Below are 24975 nucleotides of genomic sequence, written 5' to 3' on the forward strand. Positions count from 1 at the left end.
CTGGGGTGGGGTGGGGTGGGACAAGGAGGTTTTGGGGTGGGACGGGGTCTACGGGTAGGCATTTCCTCAGCAGGCAGGAAGAGAAGGCAGCAGTAGGCCAGCGTTAGTGTTCACGCTGGTTTTTCTTCCTTCCCTCTCAGTGTCACGCGAAGATTATTAAATGCTTGATGCAGATATAAGGGTTATTTATTGAGCCTTACAGTCAGCTGGGAAACCTCATTGTATCTCTGTTTTTACCTGTAGATAATGAAACTGTACGTCTTTTTTTTAATACTACGGGTTTCATGGTATATTATCTCTCTCTCTCTCTCTCTCTCTCTCTCTCTCTCTCTCTCTCTCTCTCTCTCTCTCTTGAACTCACTTTAAAGTTCTTGTGTTCTTGTAAGTCAGGAAACACAAGGACAATCACAACTTGTCTAATTTACAGGACTGAAAGAGCGTATACGTATAGAGGAGGTGGCGGCGGAGGAAGAGCAACCACTTGAACAAAGAAAGCAACAGAGAAAGAAAACAATAATAAATAGCTGAATATTGACATAACACAAATAACATTCTCACCTTTATTTATTTATCTTCTCCAATGAAACAACACATCCACGGTGAGTGAGGGAGAGGGAACAACACCATGAAACTGCAATACATCACCGCTACCACCACCACCAACAACAACAACATCAGTAGTACCTTGACACGCAACACGCATGCAACATCTTTAAATAGCTGAGTAGGAGGAGCGCGTGTCAGAGCAGCGGGGTCTGTTGTGACGTCACTCTCCCAGGTGGATTGAAGAGAGGCGTGCTTGGCTGGCTCCTCCCGACCCCCGCGTGACGCCGCCGAGCACACACAGCCCCCCACGCCGCTCCTCCACGCACACCTCACCAACAGGGGGCCATAGTCAGTCGCGCGGGGCAGGTGTCGGCCGAGGGAGGGAGGTAACCTTGTCGAAATGGTCATATCCCGACATGATACTTGGCCTCCACGCCGCTCCTCTGCATCGCACCTCACCAACAGCGATTCATAAGTGGCGCGGCTGAGTGAGGGAGTAGTGGTGGGCTGTGTTCTCTCGCTCTCTCATGCATGGAGGGAGAAAAAGACCAGGTTTTCTGTGATGCGTTGTTTCAGTTTCGATGGTAGGCTAATGCAATATTATTTGTTTCTCCTCTTCATGATTTATAAGCTGTTTATTTTTACAGATGTTGGAAATTATTGGGTTTTGTGTGTATAGGTAAGTTTTCCACATTTGCATCTTTTCGTATAGTCACGCAATGTCTTCATAGTTTGTGTTATAAGAGTAGTTTGAAAGGAAAAAGACTGTGATGGGTGTAACTCTGTGCATGCCATAGAACAATAAATACTACACGAAAACCTCCCCAATTCAGCAAAATATCTTGCAAAACTACACGTTGACTTAAACATGGGACCTAATCACTCAACAGAGAAAGTAGGCAGTGAAGATCAGAGAGAAGAGCAAGCTAAGAACATTAAGAGCGATTGTCTCGTCATTTTCACCTTTTTGGCAGTCCTTCAGGCAATCATTGTATTCTCTCCCCTCCTCTCCTCCCTACCTCGGCGTCACTCGCTCACTGAATAAAAAAGTCTCCCTCCCTAGATGCGCTCTCCCTCTCTCCCTCATTCCCTCCCGAGGTGCCACTGTTTCTAATGGAGGGAGAGAGGGAGGAAATACCTCTCCCTCTTTCTCCCTCATTATCTCATTCTTTCTATTTGGTGACGGGAAGTGCTAAATGTACGAGAATAAAGATAATGTAATGAAGAGTAACAGGAAAAGAATTGTCGGTGTGAAAGGATAAGGGAAGGAGAAATAACGGGAAGGGAGGGAGAAGCAATGCGTAGGTGAGGGAGGGAGAGGCGATAGGAGGGACAAAGGGCACGGGAGAGTGGGGTGAGAGGAGGGAGAGAGAGAGGGGCCTGCTGGGTCGTGGGTGAGCGCGCAACCTACGCACTTGTAGCACTAGTCAATCTCTCTCTCTCTCTCTCTCTCTCTCTCTCTCTCTCTCTCCATATCTATGTAAATATCATTCAGACTTATCCTCTCTCTCTCTCTCTCTCTCTCTCTCTCTCTCTCTCTCTCTCTCTCTCTCTCTCGGGGCGCTCCTACGGCTGGCTCCGCCCCTTATCCTCCCTGGCGCTCCTTGGACGGCCTTGAACCAACTCTTCTCAGGCGATATAACCCTCGAAACCTTCCTCTATGACCGGAAAGACGAATACTTATCCCAGCAAGCACAGACAGTAACTCTTCCCGCTGGCAGAAAGGGAAAAAAGCTCCTCTTTTCCCCGCACACTCTCTCCCTCCCTTCCTTGATGACGTATCGCCCCGCCAGCCATCCAGCTATAGGTTTTGTCTCCCTGAAACGGCTATCCCGCCTCGCATTTCGCATCGTAGTATGATTATTCCTTTCGTTTTCACAAGAATGCGTACGCGACGGCAACCAGACAACGATGGCTTCCTGTCTCGGCTCTGAAAGGGAAGTTTGGAGCTCCCTCAAATCCCTCGTTTCCTTTCTCCCTCCCTCCCTCTGGCGCGCTGAGAGGAAAAGCCCCACTTCCCTCGCTCGCTTTTCTCCCCCGCGCCCGCCCGCCCTCTCACCCTTGGCGACCCGGACGGCCAGTGTCTCCCTGAGAGCCCCACCCACCCAACAGAGCTTCATACGAGGGTGGGTTTCGCATCCCCTGTCGACCTCCCTCTCGTCTTGCCTCTCCCCCTCCAGTCTTTGTTTTATCGCTTGCTCTTTCTTGTGTGTGTGTGTGTGTGTGTTCTAGTATTTCTCGTAATTGTTGTTGTTGATTTTTTTTTTTGTGTGTGTAAGGAATATCAGAGAGAGAGAGAGAGAGAGAGAGAGAGAGAGAGAGAGACTACGTAACCGTTCATAGTAAACTCAGGCAGTCAGTCATTTAGTCCATCAGTCATTAAGTCAGTCAGTCATACATGGACAACAACAACAACAAACAAGCAGAAACAGCAAACACAACCTCAACCACAAACACTGCCCAAGGGAGAAAATTGTCCCGCCCAACACCCCACTCAGATCCCGCCTCCTCACGGCCTTCCCTCCCTCCCCCCTCTCTTCCTCCCTCAGCAGGCCAGGTAGGACAGGGAGGGTGACTTACTATACCTGTAGGAAGAGAAAAGAAAAAAAAAAGATGAAGGAAGGAAGGCCCGTGATAACAACAACGTGAGTGCCGAGCTGAAGCGAGCGGCTCACCTCACCACTTCTCTCTCTCACGTTAGTTCAGAGTCGCTGTGTGTCTCCCTCCCACTAGAGAAAGCTCACCTCTGCTTCTCCCTGCTGTGCTTTTTACGGTTTTGTTATGTGGAAAACCACTTTTGTCTGCGAAAGCCCGAGTCCACGCGGAGTTTTGTGATATTTCCACAATGAAAAGAGAATACTTGGCAGCACCTTTTCAAACGCACTCGACAGGACAACATAAGAAGCAGGGCTGCGTTGCATTTGATGCTTTCGTTTGCATGTTGCCTCCGAAACCTGCATGCTGCTAATGACACGTTTCTCTTTTTGTAACGTCTCTGTCAGCGTGTTCATTTTTGTTTTTAGTCGCCTCTCTGCTGCGGTCTGTATAGAGTACTGGTGGAGGTGAAAGGAGAAAGAGACATGCTGTGTGTGGGAAGCAGCAGCAGCAGCAGTCGAAGGGGACGAGATAATGCAGGGAGCCCCAGCAGTCAACACTGGGATTCTCTCACTTGCCTCGTGTAGTTGCTAGTTGGTTAGTTTTCACTCAGGACAGAGAGCCGAGGCGAGGCGTGTTGGTAAATATAGATACTTATACTACATAATGTGTGTTGATGAAAATTAGTGGCACTTAACACACACACACACACACACACATACACACACACACGACAGAAACGCGTGTGACCCAGATGCAATATAACTGATTTTGATACACATAAATTTATTCTCTATTTCACAGTACAGTTTAACAAAACCAGCTGAACCTGTATCGGGGAACATCACGGGGAGAGCTGCCCTATCATTTGCGTCCTTTGCTGGGAGAATAAAAACAACCGCAGTCATGTTGATACTCTTGCACGGTTGCACCGCGTTATTTATGTCAACAGAAAACAATGTAAAGCATGCGGAGTTTAGTGGAGTGTTTAGAGGTATGAAAGGATGTGGAAGGTGCTTATTCGTGGAGCATGTCTGAATGGCGATAAGGAGTGTGGAAGGTTGTAAAGTGGAGAATACAGTTGCGAAGTGCTGTGGAGAGGTGGAGTTGTGATAGTGAAGAGGATGTACTAGTTAAAGTTTTATAGTGCGTGTTGGTGGTGTGGAGAAACACGTAGTAAAGAGCTATTGCTTTATATTGATATGAAAATTAACAGTACAAAGTAAATATATGCAGTCAGTTGCCGCATGTCCGCCACTCAAGACCTATCATTCCCATTCATGAATCGGTTTAAGGCCCAAATCTTCCTAACGACTTAGTATGAACAAACTGATAAATGAGTCTATAACAGTATCCATCACTCTTCCTATTAAGCATGAACCCGTTGCTCTTTGTGACCTTATCACTTGTAAACTGTGACGTATTTTAGGATATCTACTATGGCAATAACTGTAGTTATATCGGCTGAGCAACGCTGATATAGACACCGACTATTGATTACAGGAAAAATGAGAGAACGATGATTTTTATTTATTTTATTTTTATTTTATTTTATTTATTTATTTATTTATTTATTTTATTTTATTTATTTATTTATTTATTTTTTTTTTTTTACTATCATCTGGAAATTCAAAACACCCTTCAGTGGTTATTGGGTGGCTTGGAGCGACTTGATTGACTCTGGCGCGGCGGGACGAGATGGTACTTATTGCCGGAAGATGCCAAGGTGTAGGATTACCGGATGGAGCGAAGGAGGGAAGGAGAGCTAGGAAGATATGAAGGTATGAGACGGGAGAAGTGACGGATGGAGAAGAGAGCAAATTGAGGGAATGTGTCACTTTTCGTAGATGGAAAGGGAAGGGATTCAAAATGCAAGTTTCAACACATCCTTTTGACTGACACTTTCAGTAGTTACACTTAGCTTTTTCTAGGCCAGGGGTTCTCAACCTTTTTAATGTTAGGTACCCCTCGAAGTCTTTCAGTATTGATCACGTATCCCTTACCCACAATGCAGCGTCAGGAAGGGTAACAATAAATGCATGGTTTATTGACTTAGTTTATTAAGTTTAAATTGTGTTATATATGTGGAGCAGACACAATTTTTAATTAATATTAGTATGTTTCTATGAGGTAGTGTCGATAGGAACTGGTACCTCACAGGGAGACACTATATGTGACTAACATGCAATGCATTTACCAAAAAGGAACTATATCAGACAATTTTCGATCATTATGGCAGTGAACTAGTGTTGCTTGCAGCTAGTTGCAACTTGTAACTAGTAACAGTGATAAATAAGTCACTGTGTGTGTGAATAACATTTAAAATAATAAATCGGAACAAATATTATAGGTTCGCAAGGTTGTGTGGCAACTGTAATCCAAGAGAGCTTCCTCTCAAGTGAAATAACTCCAAAAGTTTCCTTGTTAACGTTGATAGCGTGTCCTGGTTCTAGTGAAGGACACATCCAGCCTAGCACATGTAGGCCACATTGTATACTACAAACAAATTTGCTGCTATTCAAAACTGAAGCATTTTGAGAAACCTGCCACGTACCCCAAAATTCCTCTCACGTACCCCTGGGGGTACGCGTACCCCAGGTTGAGAACCCCTGCCCTAGGCTAATCCACCTTATATATAAAAACATATGGAGGGAAAAAAGGAGGAAGGCATGAACTTAACCCCTTCAGTACCTGGACACTTTTTAACCTCAAGTTTTGTGTATGATTAGACGATTTTATTTACATGAAGGATCTAAGGAGAACAAGATTAATGGCTAGAGTATTCACTATCTTAATTCTCACATGAGTTTCTGAAGCTGTATAAAATCACCATTTAGTAACCAGAGTGAATCTGAAAAAAGCGTCATGGTACTGAATGGGTTAAGAAGAAACAGAGAGGCATGGAGGTATAGGTGTCACTTCTTCTAAGATGCGAAGGGACGGAATGCAGCGATATTGGATGAAGGAGGTGGATAGGAAAATATGAGACAGGGAGGAGCGAGGAAAGGGAGAAAGAGGCATCTGAGCGGGACTTTGTTCACGTAATTACTTACTTATTAACCTATCTTTTCAACCTCAAACTCTGTACCCTCTCACAGACTCCACATTGCAAAGAGAACAAGGACTATATACCACTTATAAAGGGATTATCCCGTGCTTCTTGTACGTACCTTCCCTTATCTTATTTGTTGCTGTGTCCTATGAGGCAACGTTCGTTATCTAATTAACAAGACGTAGGAGTATACTAACTTGTTCTGGCGCCTCGTAAATACTACATAGAAAACAAGCTTTAAAAGGATACACTAAACTAAATATTGTCTTCCTCCTGTTCTGCATCGTAAATCTTGCATAGATAGACAGTATGAAACTTAACAGTTAAAATTTTCCCTCACTTAACTTTAAACTGTTTTGCTTTGATTAGTCCAGTACTGAGTCTAGGTCCTCTTGAAGAAGGGCCACATCTTCCTCTGTGTCAATCTGGCGATGGATCCAGTCGTCAGCGAAAGAGGTTGCCATGGAGTGTCCCAGTCCCTTGTCAATGTACAGCAAAGGGCCCAACACTGAACCCTGCGGCACGCCACTCTGCACTTCGCTGGCTTCCGAGAGATGGCCTGCGACTGAAACATGCATCTGCTTTCTCCCCATCAGGAAGCTACGCAATTAACCATTTACCAACGTTTCCAACGACACATAGATTCTGCAGCTTATGGAGAAGAATGTTGTAGTCGACCTTATCAAAGGGTTTTGCATAGTCCAGATAGACCACGTCAACATTTCCACCCTTGCTGATCTTTCCTAAGACTGATACCTGGTGCATCAACAGCTGTGATATTTATTAGCCTTTCTCGAACTCCCCTCTCAATCAATTTCACCAGATGGGATGTCAGTGCTATTGGTCTATAGTTCTTGGCCAGACCTTTGTTCCCACCCTTGTACAATGGTGTTATTGTTGCAAATTTCCACCCTGCTGGTAATCGTCCATTTGCCAGGGAGGCATTAACTTTCCCATCAACATCAGTGGAAGGGATAGCTCATCTCTACAGACTTTTAAGAGTTTGGCTGGAAAACCATCAGGTCCTGCAGCCGAATTTATTTTCAGTTTGCTGATGGCTATGGAGGTAACTTCCATAGTCAGTTCAGTGTCTGAAAACAACTGGGTGTCTGCTGGTGCACTATCAGCTTGAAAGAAAGTGGATCTTGGATGACTGTGTGGGCCATCGGTGCACTGAACACATTGTCATATTGTTTCCTAAGCAGCTGTGCCATCTTATGTGGATCTCCCTCCAGTTTTCCTTCATCCAACAGTGGCCCCATCTGTGTTTTTGTTGCACATTTCTTCTTGGCGCAGGAAAAGAAAAACTTTGAATTGCCTCTTATGTTTTCTACTGCCCTTCGTTCATCCCTCATTCTTTCCTCTTCATGTGACGCAAGGAGTCTTTCTTGTATTTCCTTTAATGTGGTCTGTAGCTTGGCCTCTTTATGCTTGGATATATTTTAATGTAGCACTGCTTTGCACACACTCCTCCTTCCTTCTCACTAGGATACGTCTGTCACGTGGCATTTTCTTCCTTTTTGTGAGCTCTATCTTCTTCGGTGTATTGGCCTCACATATGGCTTTGCATTTCTCTGTGAAAATGGTGAGCTTCTCTTCACAGTTTTGCCCGTTAAATATTTCCTCCCAGTGTATGCCGCTTAGAAATTGCTTTATTGCAGTGCAGTCTGCTTCGTCACTGTAAAGGTTTAGTTCTGCAAAACCTGAACGTGATTTTGGGATGTGCTGAGGTGCCTTGATCTGACTTCGCAGTTAGGTTTGTCGTTACTTCTCTTATTTTATGATCTGACATTCTTGTTTCCATTAGTTTATAGGAATGGATAATATCATGATCATTGCAAAACAACAAAGCTCAAGGTTTTTTTTTCACCTCTTGTAGGCTCATTTATAAATTGTTTGAGGAAGTGTGTGTCAGCAACATCAAGAAGCTTATCATGCTTGTAGTTTTTCCTCCACTGTACCCCCATTCACCTTCATTTTATCCCAATTTACATGGCGTAGATTAGAATCTCCAAGTAACAGGACTACAGTTTCTGGCTTGGAAGATTTTCAAGTATACATATTCTAATTGGGGTTTGATTTAATTAAAATTTTCTTGGGTTGTGTTTGGGGATCTGTACAGGCAACATATAACAGTACAGTATTGAGTGACTCTACGTGTGCCAACAATTCCGTGGTCCCGTCAGAGAAACTTGTTAATATTTTTGTTTTTGCTGCCAGTTCTTGTTATATATATATATATATATATATATATATATATATATATATATATATATATATATATATATATATATATATATATATGTATGTATGTATGTATGTATGCATAGCTATCCCTTCATGACTTCTGTCTTTCCTGTCTCTACGGTAGATACTGAAGTTGTTGATGTTTATTTTTACATCTATTATTTCTTCATGCAGGAGCACATGTGTTTCCGTGAGGGCAATGAATGACAGTTCGTCTTGTTCAGCTATTTCTTATAGCAGTGGGACCTTGTTTCGGTTGTACCTTGGATACAATTCTTTGATGTTGCCTGTTATGAATCTTATTAAATTTAGTGGGGACTGCAGTGAATAGAATGCTGCCTCCCTCCCCCCTGTCCTTTTTTTTTTTTTTTTTTTTTTCTCCTGCGTGTCTTGTTTTTTTTTTCCTCTACAGGAGTTGCCGATCCAAAGGCCTCTGGTTCCGGAACGATTCCGAGCCACCTGTAGCACAAGATCAAGATCAAGACAACATGCTCGCTTGTACTTGGTGATGTGGGTGACTCCAAGTGGGTGTGAAAAGACAAAGAATGAAAAGTTTTAGGCTTAGTGAATCAGTGGGTAGGACGATTGGGGAGTGCAGCAAGAATGAGAGCAAGTATGATATGCTGAGAGAGGTGCGGAAGAGTGTGCACATGGTTGTGCCCAGAATAATGTATGGTATGGACGTGATTGCATGGAATGAAAGTGAAATTGACAAGCTGGAAGTGGGACAGAATAGAGTAGGTAGAATGGCACTGAATGCACCGAGGTACACAGCAGTAGAAGCTTTGAGAGGTGATATGGGATGGAGCACTTTTAGGGAAAGACTAGTTAAAGCCACACTTATAGTTACAAGGTCAGGTTGGGAAGAATGGATGATGAAAGAATAGTGAGGAAGGTGTACCTGTGGAATGAAAGTGGGAGTCAGTGGAGGAAGAGGTGCATGAGAATGACAGAGAGTGGATTACAAGTGGTATGGGGATGAGAATGGCTGGGAGGAATCAAAATGAACGTGAATGGATCGTGACAAGAGGAGGCAGGGTAGAAACTGAATGGGATGCGAGGAAATGGAAGAGTGAGATAGACAGAGAGGTGAAGTGGGTGGGACTGAATATATGGAAGAATGAGATGGAACGAAAGAGTAGTCTGGAATGGTATACAAGGAAAAGAAAACCCTGATGTATGAGAGGTGGTATGATGGCAGCCTGGGTGGTGATTTTCTCTTCCGAGCTAGGGCACAGTGTATGGATGTGAATGCAAGGAACCACAGGTGGTCTGTGAGTCCCGCAGCAAAGTGTGCCAGATGTGTGACACTGGGGAGGACGAGACGGTGGAGCATGTCATGCTGGAGTGTGAGAAGTATGAGAGAGACAGGCACGAGGTGATGCAAATAATTTTGAGTGAATTAGGGCATAATAGGGATGGAAGAGTGGAGAAGACAGGGAGGGAATGGATGGAGTTGCTGCTGGGACTGTGTAGAGAGACGAGTGAAAGGATAATGGAGGCTGTGAAGGAGTATCTGGAGAGAATGTGGCGAGCGAGGTGTAGGGATCATTAACGAAGAGAATACTACTCTTTTTTTCTGCTTCTGTCTTTTTGTCCTCTACAGGAGCTGCCGATCCAAAGGCGTGGTTCCGGAGCGATCCCGAGCCACCTATATAGCATCAAGATCAAGATCAAAATCTGAACTATCAATCAAGAAGAAGACAATCTGTTTGTGGTGAATGAATTGATTGAGAGAAAGAAAAGGGATGGTAGCAAACTATACTTAGGTTTCCTAGACATAGAGAAAGCATATGATAGGGTAAACAGAGAAATGCTAGGTAGGGTGTTAGAAAAAATTGGGTTAAGTGCAAAGATAGTTAACATAGTGAGAAGTATGTATGTGGATACAAGAGCTAAGTATAAACTAGGGGATATAGAGACAGACTGGGTGAAGAGTGAAAGAGGAGTTAGGCAGGGTTGCATATTATCACCAACCCTCTTTAGCTTATATACAGAAGAATTGGCTGCTAGAATGAGGAGAATGAATGCAGGTGTAAATGTGGGAAATGATAAGATAGGTGTGCTCTTGTATGCAGATGATGTTGTAGTCATGAGTGAGTCGGCAGAAGAGCTACAGAGTATGCTTGATGTAGTAGATGGGTATGGAAGAGATTTTGGAGTGAGATTTAGTAGTGAAAAGAGTAAGGTAATGGTTGTGCATAGGTCAGAGGATGAGAGGAACCATGTGTGGAGATTAGGAGTGAATGAGGTGCAGCAGACAGATGAATATAAGTATCTGGGGATGTGGATGAGTCCGGATGGCTGTGTAAAGATTAAGAATGAGAAGATAAGTATGGCAAATCAGTGGGTAGGTCGTCTAGGAAGTGCAGCAAGGATGAGGGCGAGTAAATATGACGTGCTGCGAGAAGTTTGGAAGAGCGTGGCTGTTCCGAGCATCATGTATGGTATGGATGTGATTGCTTGGAATGAGAGTGAACTAGATAAGTTAGAAATAGGGCAGAATAGAGTTGCAAGAATGGCACTTAATGCACCTAGATATGCAGCAGTAGAGGCCCTTAGGGGTGATATGGGTTGGAGCACTTTTAGAGAGAGATATGTGAAAGCGACCCTAAAGTATAAGGCTAGGTTAGAACGAATGAATGATGCAAGGATAGTGAGAAAAGTGTTTCTGTGGAATGTCAGGAGTAGCAAGTGGGGGAAGAGGTGTGTCAGGCTGGTAGCAAAGAGTGGGTTAGTAAGTAGTTGGGTTTTTCAACAGGTAGAAGGAAGACATTTAGAGAGAGACTGGAGTATGATTGTTAGAAATGGAGAAGGTAGAGAATGGGATGTAAGGAAGTGGAAGAGTGAGATAGACAGAGTAGTGAAAGGTGTGGGACTGGATGACTGGAGAAATAGGATGGAGCAAAAGAGTACCTTGGTATGGTATAGAGAGAAAGAGGCCCCAATGTATGAAAAGTGGTATGACGGAAGCCTGGGTGGTGATCTTCTCTTCCGAGCTAGGGCACAGTGCATGGATGTGAATGCAAGGAATTATAGATGGTCAGAGTCCCGCAGCAAAGTGTGCCAGATGTGTGACTTGGGAGAGGATGAGACAGTGGAACATGTGGTGGTGGAGTGTGTGAAGTATGCCAGAGACAGGTATGAGATGATGCAAGTGGTGCTGAGGGAGCTGGGGCATGACAGAGTGGAGATGACAGGAAGGGAATGGATGGTGTTGCTGCTGGGACTGTGTGGGGAGACGAATGAAAGGATGATTGAGGCTGTGAAAGAGTTCCTGGAGAGAATGTGGCGTGCCAGATGCAGGAACTAGTGGTGTGAAAGATGGTGATTGCCCTCTTTGTTGTCTGGTGTTCTTTATGTTCCCTACAGGAGCTGCCGATACAAAGGCCTGACCCAGAAGAAATTCTGCGTCACCTGTACCATCAAGATCAAGATCAAGATCAAAATGGCGCGCGAATTGCAGCTGTCCTGGACGTTGACAATTTCTTGGTAACTTCGTGGAGTAAGTAGCTTTATAACAGTTCATGGTGGGCCTTTTTTTTTAATGCACACCACACTTATGTGCTTAAGTTCACGTTCTTACTGTACTATGTGTCGTTGAAGGTTTATTCCGCGGAAGTTTAACGTTCAGCCACGACAGCACTCGAATATTTGAAGACTCACAAAGTCTAATTCCCTCATTAACGTCACTGCGCTCCTCCACCTCCTACCACTCTGATATATTGTGTCGATACTTGTTAGTACTAGTCCACAAGCTTCTAGCAGTGTGTTATGGATTTGTAACTGATCACAAGGCGAGGGTGGCTGAAACGGCACTACCATAGTATAGACATCCCGTCACCTACCTCTCAGCTGCATGGGTTGGGGGTTGCCGGGGGTCGCTAGAACTCAGCCAGTAGCAGTGGGCACCGAGTCACTGACAGTCCGACACGTGCACATAGCTGATCTGAGTAACCACTAGACAACTGCTTCAGCTTTTGCTTAAGATATGTATTTACAAGGTTTGTGTGTGTGTGTGTGTGTGTGTGTTCAGGACAAATTGATCACACACTGTACACCAACTTACCAAGTCCAGCAGCATACTAACCAGTGCTACCAAGCTGAATTGCGAAAAATCTATTTATTAAAGATCATTTATATGTATGTAGGTACATGTTAGAAACTTTACCGTAATATGTACAGTGATGAAATAATACTATCCTAAAATGAAATAAGATTACCCTGATAGTGCTCAAATGACCCTAAAACAAAGTAGTCACCCTGCACCTGGCAGCACTGATACTAACTCAAGCATCAGCACAACCAATCTTTTTCCCAAAAAATTTCCCCACTCTCTTCCTTCATTTCACCCAACTATAGAATCATGTGGCTCATGTTATTCTGATGAAAAATGTAGTGAATTGATTGATAGCATAATAGGCTATGCCATGCAAACTAATATTCAAGTTATGACTTTTCCAACTACTTACAATGTATGTCCACTGCTCATTCCCAATGGTCTTTGGGGAACAATAGGAAATCAGGATTTTTGGCTGGGGCATCACTAAACCGAGTAATGTGCATTGCAAAATCAACAAAATATTATAAACAGAATCTCAGAAAATACTTTGATGGTGCAGGTGACGGCTGGATGCAACCGCGGCGAGCATCACTTTTGTTATTGTTAAGTAGTGTTGTCACTTGCCAACAATTCACTACTTCTCTAGCAATATCCACTACATTCTATGAAAACCCCAAAGGCGGACTAACCAAACCCAACATTATAACCTAGTCAAGGAAGGGGAGTTGTTAGGTGTGCCCTCGAAGGACATTTGGGAAGCAAGGTTTGTTTGGTTTTGTAATGTTAGGTTAGTTAAGTTAAGTTGGTTTAGTTTTTGTTAGGTTATATTAGCTTAGCTTGATTAGGTTAGATGGCTAAAAACTAACGGAAAAATTTGTTTTGTCCAGAATAGAGACTGGTGAAAGAGTAAAAATATATTCTTGTTTAGAGATTTGTACAATTCTTTTACAGTTCAATAATGTCTGAGGAAGAATATGAAAAGGAATGCAGGAAATGATTTACCCAAGAGAACATTGTGCAGGAAAGAGTTATCATTTACCAAATGACAAAGAACCATGTACGAGGCCTTACTCGCATGGAGAAGCAGAAAGTTAGGAGGCAGTCATCTCTTCTCCAATGGGATCCAGAAAGTAAGTAGCTTAAAAAGTTAATTCTTGAATAAGCATGTAGAGCAGAGAAAGATGTGGATCTTCAAGTTATCTTGAATTTGGAATATATAGCATCCTTAGGTAAACTATATTTCATTTTACTTTCAGAGAAGATTTTGTATTATACTGGCCACAGAGATAGCAAGAAAAGAGAGGTGGTCAGGAATCTGAGCAGCTTGAGAAGGTGCTGAATATCTTTCACACCAGCCCAACAGGAGAGCACAGTGGCTGGAACTCCACTTACACGAAAATTTCAAAGGAGTATATCTGGAGAAAGATGCAGTTTGACACCAAGCACTATGTATGTATTACTCTATAAGTATCTTGTTTTTTGTTTGTTCTGGCCCATGTTACCCATTCATAGTGAGATAACACAAGGATGTGGTTCATATGCCTTAGTGTTAAATGTGATAATCTTTCCTTTTACTATACAAATAACATATAATTATACCTTCATTTAATACATCTAGAGATGAGCAAAGTATTTTCTTCTATTATGTTAACCGTAGTCCAGCTGTTATAGTCTCTCTACTCTAAAATGGCTCCTGAGTCTCAGTGTGAATAGTGTCATCAAGGAATGTGTTGTCAAATCTTTAGGAAAACCGTAAGCTGTCCTTGTGATAAGTATGTTGATCAACAGAAAACATGTATTATTCACATAAAATTAATAATATCATCAACAAGCTGCAACATGTTATGAACAGTGACCTATGTAATTGAATTAATATTGTAATAGTATAAAGCAGAAATGTGACACACTTTTTTCTGATGTTGCTATGAGATAGAGTGAAGGAATGATTCACTACCACGTTTGATCTTTGGTAGGCAAATAGTGTTAAATTGAAATATTTCAGTGTAATGAATGGAATGTATAAGTAAAGAGATGGAAATAGAAGAGAAAAATAAAATCATATGACTGTATGGTAGCAAGTCTTGCTTGTGGGGATGGCAGGATGGGGGTAAGCCTAGACCTCCTTGGGAACACAGCCCCATCTCTCATATATATATATATATATATATATATATATATATATATATATATATATATATATATATATATATATATATATATATATATATATATATATATATATATATATATATATATATATATATATATATATATATATATATATATATATATATATATATATATATATATATATATATATATATATATATATATATATATATATATATATATATATATATGTATGTATATTGAGTGCAACCTATACATCATAGCATGGTGGAAATATTTGCATTCTGGCAATTCTGGCATCCTGACCTGACATCAGGCGAAAGTTATACATGGATCTCGCCTCCCAACCCCATTACTCTCTAGATATACTTACATACATACATAAATACATACATGCATGTATAGATACACATACATAAATACCTACATTTACACATGCATACATTTGTACATATTGTACAACCTATGGTTCTTGGTATGGCAGAAAAAAAAAAACAGGAGTTGGTGGGTGGAGGTGGCCAGGAAAAGTAGCAGCAACACTGTTAAGTCCATTAGTCTGAGACCCAGGAGCCATTTTAGAGTAGAAGGACTATAGTGATTTTTGGTTTCATGTAAAACTTGACAACCCTCACAAACCAGAATTATTGGGGATGGATGCAGCCAACAAAAAATTAATGATACCTTATTATTATATATGTTCACCTTTGGATGTAATACGTACCTTTCCTTCCCACAGTTTTTGTCAATATAGCCACATCTGATCAACTTTTCTCTCTTATAGTGAATAACTAAATGCTGTACCTTTGCAGTTTGTCTCAATATTTGTTGTTCTGTGCTGACACTTACTCAAGGTTTTGCAGTGTCAGGAAAGAATGGTTATGTGCCCCCTTCCCCCAAAAAGTTTCCTGAGGTGGTATGAGGCTACTTGCACCTGGTGGCCATCAGACACCAGTCCTTGAGAAACTTGGGAAAACCTGTCAATTACCTGTAATTTTCTGGCACATACTAGCGTGTACTTTTATTGCTCCATTATTTTAACTTTAATGTATATATTGAAGAATTCCCAATTAAATTAATGAAATCTTCAGGTTGCCATGTGTCCCAAGTGCCAAAAGCACAACCCAGTGAAGACACAGCCCACTGCAGTGAGACGCAGCAAGGTTAAGGAGCCGTGGGAGCTGGTTCAAGTAGACTCGACTGGTAAGGATTAATTTTGATAGTTTGTTTCTTTTAAATTTCCTTTAAATTACTTTAGCTGCTTAGTCAAGAGTAATTTAAATTCAAGCGGTTCTTCTGGCTGCCATTTAACTTACATATTATGTGGCAGTTATGCAGAATGATCTCTACCAACCCATCATCTACAATGTCAAATTGTGAATCATCATCAGTGGCAGAATCATGGTTATCATCATCTGGATATGGCAAATCATACAAAAAATCACCCAAGTCTTGATTAAAAATATAATTAAGTTTTTCATCAGTAATGTTCCTCCTTTCAGGAGCATGTTTCTGTAATGTACAGTGGTGCCTTGGGATATAAGCATCTCACTTTAGGAACAATTTGGGTTACGAGCTCAAAATACTCAGAAAATTTGCCTTGATATAAAAGAATTTGCTCAGTTTATGAGCAATGGTGTGTGTGGTTAACTGACATGGTTACCATTGCTTCATGATGTGTGTGTGTGTGTGTGTGCGTGCGTGCGTGCATGCATGCGTATGTGTGTGTGTGTGTGTGTAATTCACCTTGGTCGTCTGCTGGTCACCCAGCCAGTCTTCCCCATTACGGAGCGAGCTCAGAGCTCATAGACCGATCTTCAGGTAGGACTGAGACCACAACACACTCCACACACCGGGAAAGCGAGGCCACAACTCCTCAAGTTACATCTTGTATTTATTTACTGCTAGGTGAACAGGGGCTACACATTAAGAGGCTTGTCCATTTGCCTCGCCGCCTCCAGGATTCGAACCTGGACCCTCTCGAGTGTGAGTCGAGCGTGCTAACCACTACACTACACGGTGCGTGTGTGTGTGTGATTCACTGTTTGATCTGCTGCAGTCTCTGATGAGACAGCCAGATGTTACCCTATGGAACGAGCTCAGAGCTCATTATTTCCAATCTTCGGATAGGCCTGAGACCAGGCACACACCACACACCGGGACAACAAGGTCACAACTCCTCGATTTACATCCCGTACCTACTCACTGCTAGGTGAACAGGGGCTACACGTGAAAGGAGACACACCCAAATATCTCCACCCGGCCGGGGAATCGAACCCCAGTCCTCTGGCTTGTGAAGCCAGCGCTCTAACCACTGAGCTACTGGGCCATGTGTGTGTGTGTGTGTGTGTGTGTGTGTGTGTGTGTGTGTGTGTGTGTGTGTGTGTAATTCACCTCAGTCGCCTGCTGGTCACCCAGCCAGTCTTCCCCATTACAAAGCGAGCTCAGAGCTCATAGACCTATCTTCGGGTAGGACTGAGACCACAACACACTCCACACACCGGGAAAGCGAGGCCACAACCCCTCGAGTTACATCCCGTACCTATTTACTGCTAGGTGAAAAGGGGCCACACATCAAGAGGCTTGGCCATTTGCCTCGCCGCACCAGGACTTGAACCTGGGCCTCTCGATTGTGAGTCGAGCTTGCTAACCACTACACTACTCGCATGTGTGTGTGTGTGTGTGAGTGATTCATCATGAAGCAATGGTAACCACCGTGGTACAGTGAAACCATGCGTGCTTTGGGGTCCGCGAGCTCTCCAAGCGCACAGGTTCAAATCCTGTCCACAGTCTGAGTGTAGGTTGGGCTTCCTCACTCGGGGCAACGGTCTCCTAGCGGGTGGGCTTTGAGATAGGAGGTACCGCAAAAAAGTACCCCCTTTAGCCCATAAATTCCCTTGAAAAGCCCACATGGTACACACACACACACACACACACACACACGTGCGTGAAGAAGACCTAAATAAGATATGGGAATGGAGTAAGAAGTGGAAATGGAATTCAATGTGAACAAAAGCCATGTCATGGAAATGGGAAAGAGTGAAAGACAACCTGTGGGAATCTATAAGATGGGAGATGGAGTAGAACTGGAGAAAGTTAAAAAGGAAAAGGACTTAGAAGTGACGATGGAAGAAAACAATCAACCAGTAAGCCATATTGATAGAATTTTTAGAGAAACATATAATTTGCTAAGGAATATTGGAATAGCATTTCACTACATGGACAAAGAAATGATGAAGAAATTGATAAGTACTATAATAAGACCCAGATTGGAATATGCAGGAGTAGTGTGGACCCCTCATAAAAAGAAACACATAAGGAAATTGGAGAGACTACAAAAAATGGCTACAAGAATGATTCCAGAATTTGAAGGGATGACATATGAGGAGAGACTAAAGGCTATGGATCTACCAACCCTGGAAACAAAGAAGGAGAGAGGAGACCTGATACAAGTTTATAAATTGATCAACGGAATGGACCAAGTGGATAATGAGAAACTGATCCTGAGAGAAGAATATGACATCCGAAGCACAAGACCGCATAGTAAAAAGCTGAGAAAAGGAAGATGTCTGAGAGATGTTAAAAAATATAGTTTCTCGCAAAGATGTATTGAGACATGGAACAGTTTAAATGAAGAAGTAGTGTCTGCAACGAGTGCGCATACTTTTAAAGTAAGATTGGATAAGTGTAGATATGGAGATGGGGCCACACGAGCATAAAGCCCAGGCCCTGTAAAACTACAACTAGGTAAACACACACACACACACACACACACACACACACACACACACACACACACACACACACACACACACACACACACACACACACACACACACACACACACACACACACACACACACACACACGGAAGTAATGGATAATGCTGGACAGTGGAGTGAGAAAGTGTTACAGTTGACTATGATTAATGCAATGGATCAGTGAGTGGAGGAGTCAACAAGGTACAGGGAGGAAGAAGAAACATAATTGTTTGACCTAGTATTCACAAAGAAACCAGAGCCCCCTCCAGTCATACAATACATTAGTCCAATGGGAAGAAGTGATCATATGACATTAGAGATGCAAATTCAGGAGGAAGATAAGTTACATAGAGGATTACAAAGGAGAGAGATTAAATTATGCAAGAGTGAATTTTGAAAAATTAAGGATCTATTTTGCTGATATTGAGTGGAGAAGTATTATGTACAGAAAGACAGTACAAGGGAAATATGACATATTCTTACAGAAATATAATGAAGTAAAAAAATTTGTACCTGTTTATAGAGTTAAGAAAAAAATACATGCTTGGTACAATGCTAGATGCATACAAGCTAAAAAGGCAAAAGATAAAGCGTGCAAGAAACTCATAAAAAAGAGAAATGATTATAACAGAGGGCAGTACAAAGAATGCCAGAAATGAATATATTAGAGTAAGGAGGGAGGAAGAAAGAAACGTGGAGAAAGACGTGATGAATAAAAGCAAAGACAAACCCAAAATTTTTCTACAAGTTTATAAATGGCAAAACAAAGAACAAGGAAACAATTGAAAAAATAATTAAAGAAGGGAAGACATACCAAACAGAGAAGGAAATGTGTGAAATAATGAATGAGAACTTCAAAATGGTATTCACTGCAGATGATTTCACAGAACCTAATAGAACATTGGATTGCCAAGGATTACAGGAGATCACAGTGCACAAAGAGGATATTGGAAGATTATTGGATAAGTTGGAAGTCAGAAAAGCAATGGGGCCAGATGGTGTATCAGGCTGGGTGTTAAAAGAATGTAAAGAGCAACTACTGGATCCAATTTGGGAAATAATTACAAGTTCAATAAATGAAGGGAAAGTTCCACTAGAATGGAAGAGAGCCAACGTAATACCAATATTTAAAGGAGGAAAGGCAAGTGAACTACTAAACTACAGACCAGTGTCACTTACAAGTGTCTTGGGGAAATTATGTGAAATAATTATCAAAGAAAAATGTGTTGAATTTCTAGTAAAGGAGCAAGTCATATCGAACAGACAATTTAGGTTCAGGACAGGGAGGTCATGTCTATCAAACTTATTAAGCTTCTACTCAAGAGTTATAGCAGGATTTGAAGACAGTATACCTGGATATTAAAAAGGTTTTTGATAAAGTCCCTCATGAAATACTATTTTGGAAAATAGAGAGCATAGGAGGACTGCGAGGAACTTTGGTAGAATGGACAAAGGATTATTTTAAGGATAGAGAAATGAGAACTGTGATCAGGGATACATACTCATCTTGGGGAAAGTAACTAGCGGAATGTCACAAGGGTCAGTGTTATCCCCCATTATGTTTCAGATTTATGTAAATGACATTCACATTGTGATAAACAGTTATATAAATTTATTTGCTTATAATGCAAAACTGTTAAGGGTTATCAAAACCAGAGAGGACTGTCTGCTATTGCAGGAAGATATAAACAAGATTTATGAGTGGAGCAGGAAGTGGAAATTGGAGTTTAATGCCAAGAAATGTCACATAATGGAACTAGGAAAAAGTAAGAGAAGACTGGTATGGAACTTTTTGATGGAAGAGGAACAAATAATGAAAACTAAAGAGGAAAAAGATCTGGGAGTGATCATACAGGAAAATCTGAGCCCAAAAAACACATAAGTAAGATACTTGGACTATCATATAAAATGTTGACTTATATAAGAGTGGCATTTCAATACAGGCAACCCCCACTTAACGTCAACGAACATTCACACAATGAAATTTTGCTACAACGAACGTTTCCTTTTACTACCATCTGCTCGTTTAACAAACACCAAACTCGCTTTAACAAACTTTTATCCAGGTAATTTTTTCCAAGTTTGAAAGCCCCGCCATATCACGTAAGCCAACAGGCTTTTGAATACACCAGCTCCTCTCGTGGACAAAATGCAGAGCACTCACTCACTCCTAGTTCAAAACAATAACAGCATCTGCAGCAGCTCATCTAAAACAGCGGTAGAAGACAGATAAAGATGCAACATTGCGGCGGTGACTTAAAGAATCAAGACAGTCAGTTAGAGGAGAAGAGTTGATAAGACGAAAAGCTTTAGATTCCACCTTGTTTAGTAAAGCTGTGTGTGGATCCCCCAGACATGAGAGCCATACTCCATACACGGGCGGATAAGGCCCTTGTACAGAGCAAGCAGCTGGGAGGGAGAGAAAATGGACGAAGACGCCATAGGACACCTAACTTCTTGGAAGCTGATTTAGCAAGAGTAGAGATGTGAAATTTCCAGTTTAGATTTTTAGTGAAGGATAGACCGAGTGTGTTTAATGTAGAGGAGAGGGAAGTTGAGTGTTATTGAAGAAGAGAGGATAGTTGTCTGGAAGGTTATGTCGAGTAGATAGTTGTAGAAATTGAGTTTTTGAGGCATTGAACAAAACCAGGTTTTCTCTGCCCCAATCAGAAACAAGTGAAAGATCAGAAGTTAGGCGTCCTATAGCATCTCGCCTTGAGTCATTTAATTGTTGTTGGGTTGGGCGTCTGTTGAACGCTGTTGAATAATGCAGGTGGTATCATCAGCATAGGAGTGGATAGGGCATTGAGTCAGATTTAGGAGATCATTGATGAATAATAGAAAGAGAGTGGGTGATAGGACAGAACCCTGTGGAACACCACTGTTGATAGTTTTAGGGAAGAACAGTGACCGTCTACTACAGCAGCAATAGAACGATCGGAAAGGAAACTGGAGATGAAGGTACAGAGAGAAGGATAGAATCCGTAGGAGGGTAGTTTAGAAATTAAAGATTTGTGCCAGACTCTATCGAAGGCTTTCGATATGTCAAGGCCGACAGCAAAGGTTTCACCGAAGTCCCTAAAAGAGGATGACCAAGATTCAGTTAGGAAAGTAAGAAGATCACCAGTAGATCTGCCTTTACGGAAACCATACTGGCAATCAGAGAGAAGGTTGTGAGCTGATAGATGCCTCATTATCTTCCTATTAAGGATAGACTCAAAGGCTTTAGAAAGGCAGGAAATCAAAGCTATAGGGCGGTAGTTAGAAGGATTGGAGTGGTCACCTTTTTAGGGACAGGTTGAATGTGAGCAAACTTCCAGCAAGAAGGATAAATAGAAGTAGAGAGACACAGATGAAAGAGTTTGACCAGGCAGTGAGCGAGTTCGGAAGCACAGTTTTGAGAACAACAGGAGGGACTCCATCCGGACCGTAAGCCTTCCGAGAATCAAGGCCAGAGAGGGCCAGGAAAACGTCTTTATAAAGAATTTTAATTTTAGGGATGAAGTAGTCAGAGGGTGGAGGAGTAGGAGGAATATGCCCAGAATCATCCAAAGTTGAGTTGGTAGCAAAGGTTTGAGCGAAGAGTTCAGCTTTAGAAAAGAAGAGACAGCTGTAGAGCCATCTGGATGAAGTAAAGGAGGAAAGACGAAGAAGTAAAGTTGTTAGAGATATTATTGGCTAGATGCCAGAAATCTCGAGAGGAGTTAGAATTGGAAAGACTTTGACATTTTCTATTGATGAAAGAGTTTTTAGTAAGTTGGAGAATAGATTTGGCATGATTACGGGCAGAAATATATAGGGCATGAGTTTCAGCAGTTGGATGGCTACGGAACCGTTTGTGAGCCGCTCTCTATCATTGACAGCACGAGAACAAGCAGAGTTAAACCAAGGCTTTTTAGCTTTAGGGTTAGAGAAAGTATGAGGAATGTATAGCTCCATGCCAGAGATAATCACCTCTGTTATGCGCTCGGCACAAAGAGAAGGATCTCTGACATGAAAACAATAATCATCCCAAGGAAATCAGAATAGTACTGCCTTAGTTCCTCCCACTTAGCAGAGTTAAAATGCCAGAAGCACCTCCGCTTAGGCGGGTCCTGAGGCTGCACTGGAGTGATAGAACTGGTAACGGAAATTAGATTGTGGTCGGAGGAGCCCAACGGAGAGGAAAGTTTAACAGAGTAAGCAGAAGGGTTGGAGGTTAGGAAAAGATCAAGAATGTTGGGCGTGTCTCCAAGGCGGTCAGGAATACGGGTAGGGAACTTCACTAGCTGCTCTAGGTCATGAAGGATAGCAAAGTTGAAGGTTTGTTCACCAGGTTGGTCAGTGAAAGAAGATGAAAGCCAAAGCTGGTGGTGAACATTGAAATCCCTAAAATGGAGATCTCAGCAAAAGGAAAGTGAGATAAGATGTGCTCCACCTTGGAAGTCAAATAGTCAAAGAATTTTACATAGTCAGAGGAATTAGGTGAGAGGTATACAGCACAGATGAATTTAGTTAGAGAGTGACATTGAAGTCTTAGCCAGATGGTAGAAAATTCTGAAGATTCAAGATTGTGGGCACGAGAGCAAGTGGTGTCGTTACGCACGTATGCGCAACATCCAGCTTTGGATTGAAAATGAGGATAGAGCAAGTAGGAGGGAACAGAAAAGGGGCTGCTGTCAGTAGTCACAGACAACTGTGTTTCGTTAGGAAGAGAAGATGAGGTTTAGTAGAGGAGAGGTGGTGTTCCACAGATTGAAAATTAGAACGAAGGCCACGAATGTTGCAGAAATTGATAGTGAAAGTATTAGATGAAGTGTCAAGACACCCAAGGTCGACAGCAGAGGGGCAGTCCGACCTGGGGACATTTATGGTCCCTCCCAGAGGGGACTCCGAGGCAGGGCGTGGTGAAGCCATTATTAAATTTTGATTTGAAGAGAGTGTAAAAGTGTAAGGTGTTGTAGTGTAGTGTAGGAAGTAGTAGAAGTTGTCTTTAGAGGGCAGGCTGCAGCTGCTCAATTGTATAAATGAGACCACAAAGGGAACCGGGAAGAGAGGACACGGGAATCACTCAGTCTGCAGCACTCCCTCGCTCAACATGCCACCAAACGCCCTGCAATGTCGCGTAACGTTGCTAAGACGACCAGGAAGTCTCTTACTCTTGAAGTGAAGCTGGATATTATTCACAGACATGAGAGAGGCAAGAAAACTAATAGCATTGCTCGCCACCGCTTGACTCCATCTACTGTCTACTATTTTCAAGTCAGCAGACTCTTATTAAGAAGGCTGGTGAGACCATATCTTCCTTACAAGAACCACCTGAACTTATGACTCTGCAATGGATAAAATGGAAAGCCTTGTGGAAATGCAATTTGAATTGATACATATGTTCTATCTAGATTTTTTTTTTTTTTTTTTTTTTTTTTCTTTTTTACTTACTTACTTACTTACCTTGATTTACTTCTACAGCTTTGAACCATCACTTCCCAAGATCCCAAAGTGTACTTCAAGTTGGTCTAAGGATGAACTTCTTTTGCTGTTGGAGTTGATGAGAGAATGCAAGAAAACCATCAAAAGAGTATTAGGGCCGAACTTGGCAACAGAGGACAAGAGAGCGCGTGCTGAGATGGCTGACGTTCTCGATGCTACCTTCCTACTTGTTTGGCGGTCACAGGAACAAGTGGAAAAACAATGCCAGAACTTGCTTTCAAAAGGTAAGCAATGGTTTTCGACTAGGAAAAGAATAAATGTTGGACTGGGAAGATTGTTTTTTTCTAATTGGGACACCAAATAAATACATACACATTTATTTATTTATTTTTTTTTTTTTTTTTTTTTTCTATTTTTTTTCGTAATCTGCCATTAGTGTCTGTTGGAAATTAGTTTCCAATTTTTCTTTAATCACTTTCACCACAAGGAGCAGAGCGATTTATAGCAAAAAAAATAAATAAATAAAATAATGCATATTAATCATAATGCATCAATACCCACCAGGAAGAACAGTAATTTTGTCCCTGTAAATATCTTTATTAACCGCATCAACACTGCGCAGTATTACAAAAACTACATTTTCTTACAGAGTGATGAATCCTGATATATGAAATCCATTGCTGATATCAAGATGTATGTAGACATTGACTGCCCCAGTGATGAAGCTGTCACTTTCTTGCAAGACTACCCAGTGTATGTGTTATAAATCTTTATCCCGTCAGATATATCAACCACATCTCATAATCCTGTAGAATAAAGACTTTTCAGAACCAATGCAGCAAAAAAAGTTGTTGTCTTGTAACATGTACCTTTATTTTGTAAGTAACACTTCTCCTTTCATTCCCAATACACATTGCGTCCTAAACTGACAGCATGACCCTTAAATGCACACACCAAGACAAACCTTGCTGCACAGAGTCTTTCCCAACCTCAGCACATTTCTATTTCCACTGTGATTATGCTATGCATATTCATTTTTGCTCCTTAAAGCTGGGAAATAGCCTTTCACTACTTTATCCTCCCAGCTGTCATAGTCCCAAAGGCATTTTTATCATCTGCATCTCCATGGGCCTGGCTCCCCTGTTTACATTGGTTACAGTGCCATCTATATCCTC

At 41.9% G+C, this 24975-nt stretch overlaps 1 long non-coding RNA gene across 3 annotated transcripts in view; it reads left to right on the forward strand.

The window, feature by feature from the left end:
- The first annotated feature begins 11772 nt into the window (after positions 1-11772).
- Positions 11773-24975, forward strand: part of LOC123506934 — an 18360-nt gene continuing 5157 nt past the window's right edge. For 2 of the 3 annotated variants that reach the window (XR_006675552.1, XR_006675553.1), the window contains exons 1-6: positions 11773-11945; positions 13455-13633; positions 13760-13952; positions 15722-15833; positions 23840-24084; positions 24450-24553. This is a non-coding gene — a long non-coding RNA (uncharacterized LOC123506934). Of the gene's footprint in view, positions 11946-13454; positions 13634-13759; positions 13953-15721; positions 15834-23839; positions 24085-24449; positions 24648-24975 lie in introns of those variants that run through there. The other variant, XR_006675551.1, reaches the window with a different exon arrangement.

Source organism: Portunus trituberculatus, chromosome 21, assembly GCF_017591435.1.
Source record: "Portunus trituberculatus isolate SZX2019 chromosome 21, ASM1759143v1, whole genome shotgun sequence".
NCBI classification, from domain to species: Eukaryota; Metazoa; Arthropoda; class Malacostraca; order Decapoda; family Portunidae; genus Portunus; species Portunus trituberculatus.